The following is a 4890-nucleotide window of genomic DNA, read 5'->3' on the forward strand; positions in this document are numbered from 1 at the left end:
TTGTACTGTGTGTGTCGGGGCAGTTGTGGTGGTGATGATGTTAATTAAGGCCGTAATTACTAATTACTATTACTAATAACGCACTCTGTGTCATCCCCAGGCTGTGCTGAGCGCAATGTGGGACAGAAGGCAGCAGCTGGGCACCAACTGTGCACCATCATTAGTGCACTATCACTTGTGCACCATCATTTGTACACCATCAGCTTTGCACCACCGCTCGTGCACCATCATCTTTACACCATCACTTTACACCTTCAGTTGTGCATCATCACTTGTGCACCATACCTTTGCACCATCACTTTGCACCACTACTTTGTACCATCATTTGTACAACATCACTTGTGCACCATCACTTTGCAGCATCCCTTTGCACCTTCAGTTGTGCACCACCACTTTGCACCATCACTTGTGCACCATCAGCTTTACACCCCCACTTTACACCCCCACTCTGCACCAGGAGCAGAGCTCAGCAGCTGTTCCCTGTTGTGTTGTTGTGTTATTGTGTAGTTGTGTTGTTCCAGCCCTGCTCACACTCGTGTGTTTATTGCACCATTATGGGCTTTTTTCCCCCAATAAAGCCCCACTCACAGCTGCAGCTTCATCCTGGCTCATCCCCCTCCGTCTTCCTCCTCCTCCTCCTGCTGTTGTTCACCCCCCGGCTCCGCTCACGACGCAGCCGCAGCAGCGACTCCAGGGCACGATGGGCGCTCATCACACGGCGGCTGTAGGATAATGGGACCCCATAGGGGATAATGAGACCCCATAGAGACCAATGAGACCCCATAGGGAACAATGAGACCCCACAGAGACCAATGAGACCCCATAGGGGGCAATGAGAGTCCCCATAAGGGACAGTGAGACCCCATAGGGGATAGTGAGACCCCTATAGGGCACGATGGGCGCTCATCACACGGCGGCTGCAGGGACAATGAGACCCCATAGGGGACAGTGAGACCCCATAGAGACCAATGAGACCCCATAGGGGATAATGAGAGCCCATAGGGGATAGTGAGATCCCACAGGGGACAGTGAGACCACACAGGGGACAGTGAGACCCCATAAGTGCCAATGGGACCCTAACCCTAACCCCCCCCCAGCACTCACTTGAGGTTGGACAGCTCGAGGATCAGCCCCCCCAGCACCGCAGACGCATCCTCACGTGGTGCCACCTCATTCCTGGGGGTCAAAGGGGGTGAAAATAGCACCAATCCAGGGCTTTTTAAGCCCAAAATGAGCTCTGGGTTCTGGTGGGGGGAGGGGGGTCCAACCTGGGGGTGCAGCTGGGTGAGGCCGGGTCCCCATCGGCGTCCACAGGGCACAGAGGGGCTGCAGGCTGGGAGGGGGTGGGGGGCTGGGGGGGAAATGGGGTGAAATGGGGGCAACTGGGGCAACAGGGGATGAACTGGGGGGAACTGGGATGAACTGGGGTGAATGAGGGTGAATGGGGGGGGATTGGGGGATATGAGAGTGACTTGGGGGGACTGGGGTGATGTGGGGTGAATTGGGGTGAATGGGGGAGAATTGGGGGGATTGGGGGGGTCTGAGAGTGACGGGGGGGAACTGGGATGAACTGGGGTGAATGGGGACAAATTGGGGGGGATTGGGGGAACTGAGGGTGACTTGGGGGGGGACTGGGGTGAACTGGGGTGAATTGGGGGGGATTGGGGGGATCTAAGAGTGACTTGGGGGGGAATTGGTGTGACTTGGGATGATTTGGGGGTGAATGGGGGGGAACTGGGGTGAACTGGGGCACCAAGGGCTGAACTGGGGGGAACTGGGATGAAATGGGGTGAACTGGGGGGATCTGAGGGTGACTTGGGGGGGAACTGAGATGATTTGGGGTGAATGGGGGCAAATTGAGGGGGACTGGGGGATATGAGAGTGACCTGAGGGGGAACTGGGATGAATTTGGGTGATTTGGGGGTGAATGGCGGAGAACTGGGGTGAACTGGGGTAAGTTGGAGTGATTTGGGGTGAACTGGGGTAAATTGGGACAATCTAGAGTGGAATGGGGGGTAAACTGGGGTGAACTGGAGCTCTATGGGGTGAAGTGGGACAATGTGGGGTGCAGTGGGGTGCTATGGGGCTGTTCCCTATGGGTTCTCATAGTACTCTGGCATTACCTGCAGCAGCTCGGTGTCCCCCCCTGGCACCCCACTGTGCTCCGGTGCTGAGATGTGGGGCAGCCCCACAGTGCCAGCCCCATAGCGCTCCTCATGCTCTGCCCCACAAGTGGGCTCCGCTTTGGCTGCCCACTCCCCCTCCAATGGCTCTTTGGTGGCCTCAATGCATTCTGTGCCCCCATCGGTGTCACTATGGGGCTGTGGGGTGCTATGGGGCTGTAGGTCCCCCATATCAGGGCTGTTCTGGTCCTCCTGCTGCTCGCAGCCATCCATCCCATCCTGGAACAAACCCCCCCATAACCTGTGTGCTCCCTGCCCCATAGCCATGGGGAGCTGTGGGGTGACGCTGGGGGGGCAGAGGCCCTGTCCTACCTGTGCCAATGGGGCCGCTGTGGGGCTGAGCTCCTCCATCACGCTGAGCTGTGGGGTGGCTGCTGGGCCTCCGTTATCAGAGCGGCTGGGAACCAAACAGACCCCAAACCCCATCAGCTGGGGGGCACCAGGACCCATTGCTGGCCCCAGGCCCCATTCCTACCCCCAAGCCCCATTTCTGCCCCCATTTCCACCTCCAGCCCCCCCTCTGCCCCCCACCCTCCCATTTCCCCCCATTACCTCTCTGTTCCATCTCCTTGCACTGAGTCCATCCCTCCGCCATTGTCCAGAGCGTCGCCTCCAATCATGGCCCCCATACTGATGTCCTCCATATTGGTGTCCCCCCCATTTATATCTCCCCCATTGCTGTCCCCCATATCGCTGTCTCCCCCCATGGTGTCCCCCATATTAGTGTCCCCTCCACTTACATACCCCTCATTGCTGCCCCCTCTATTGGTGTCCCCCCCATTTCTGTCCCTCTCCTTGATGTCCCCTCCATTGATGTCCCCCTCATTGGTGTCCCCCATATTGCTGCCCCCTCCATTGGTTTCCTCTTCCTCGGTGCCCCCCATATTAGTATCCCCCCCCTTGGTGTCCCCTCTATTGATGTCCTCCCCCTTGGTATCCACTCCATTAGTGTCTGCCATATTGGTGTCCACCATACTGGTGTCCCCTCCCTTGCTGTCCCTCCCCTTGGTGTCCCTGTCCCCTCCATTTTTGTCCCCTCCATTGGTGTCCACCATATTGGTGTCCGCCATATTGGTGTTTGCCATATTGGTGTCCCCCCCCTTGGTGTCCCCTCTATTGTTGTCCTCCCCATTGGTGCCCCATCCAATCATGTCCCCCCCCTTGCTGTCCGCCATATTGGTGTCCCCTCCATTGTTTCCCCCCTCATTGGTGTCCCCTCTATTAGTGTACCCTCCATTGATGTCCCCCCCCTTGCTGTCCCCCATATTAGTGTCCCCCCCATTAGTGTCCTCCATATTGCTGTCCACCATATTGCTGCCCACCATATTGCTGTCCCCCATATTGGTGTCCCCTCTATTAGTGTCCCCTCCATTTGTGCCCCCTCCATTGATGTCCCCCCCCTTGCTGTCCCCCATATTAGTGTCCCCCCCATTAGTGTCCTCCATATTGCTGCCCACCATATTGCTGTCCCCCATATTGGTGTCCCCTCTATTAGTGTCCCCTCCATTTGTGCCCCCTCCATTGATGTCCCCCCCCTTGCTGTCCCCCATATTAGTGTCCCCCCCATTAGTGTCCTCCATATTGCTGTCCACCATATTGCTGCCCACCATATTGCTGTCCCCTCTATTAGTGTCCCCTCCATTTGTGCCCCCTCCATTGATGTCCCCCCCCTTGCTGTCCACCATATTGTTGTCCCCACTATAGTCGTCCCCCCCCTTGTTGTCTCCCCTCAGTCCTGCCCTGACTTTGACATTGGGGCCATCATGGTGGTCAACACCTGCAAGAGGAACAGCAGCTGCTTGGACGCCATTTTGTGGCCATTTTGAGGCCCTTTGGAAACCATTTTGTGACCATTTGGTGGCCATTTTGAGGCCATTTTGCGGCTGCTTGGAGGCCATTTGGTGGCCATTTTGAGACCGCTTGGAGGCCCATTGGAGGACATTTTGAGACCATTTTAAGGCCATTTTTTGGCCATTTTGAGGCCATTTTAAGTCATTACCTGTCACCTGGCTGCTCCTCCTTTTGCCCATGGCGCCGCTCACCTGAGGGGAACACACGCCCATTGAGCATTATTTCCTCACTATTTCCCCTCAAATCCCCCCTGACCGCCCGGTCTCTCTCACTCCACGTCCCAGAATAACACCGTTATCCCGCTATAACGAAGCCCAATGGCGCCCATCCCGCCCCAAGGCCCTTCCCGGCCCCGCCGCCATTTTGCTTCACCTCAGCTCCCGCCCGACGCCTTCCCGCCTTTTTCACACCGCGCGCTCTGCGCCTGCGCCGCGCGGGGGACGCTGGGAGTTGCAGTCCCCGGAGAGACGTAACACGGCGCAGCGCGGGGGACACTGGGAATTGCAGTTCGCGGCGCGCCGTAAAGCGCAGCGGGGTGCGGCGCTTTTGCGACAGCGTCGCCGTAAAGTGCGGAGGTGTTGGCAGCCCCGTAGGAGGAAGCGGTGAGTGGGGACGGACCGGGACCGGGGGGGTCCGATGGGGGGGGGGATCGAACGGCGGGGTCCAATAGGGGGGGGATAGACCTGGGGGGGTCCAATGGGGGGGATCTAATGGGGTGGGGGTCCGATGGGGGGGGTTCAGTGGGGGAGGGGGGGGGGGGTACAACGGGGGGATCCAATGGAGGGCGGGGGGATTCAATGGGGGGGGGGATACAATGGGGGGGGATCTAATGTGGGGGGGGGTCCGATGGGGGGTG

This window comes from Coturnix japonica, chromosome 24 (assembly GCF_054131305.1).
Source record: "Coturnix japonica strain WE chromosome 24, WE-NBRP24, whole genome shotgun sequence".
In the NCBI taxonomy this organism is placed as follows: Eukaryota; Metazoa; Chordata; class Aves; order Galliformes; family Phasianidae; genus Coturnix; species Coturnix japonica.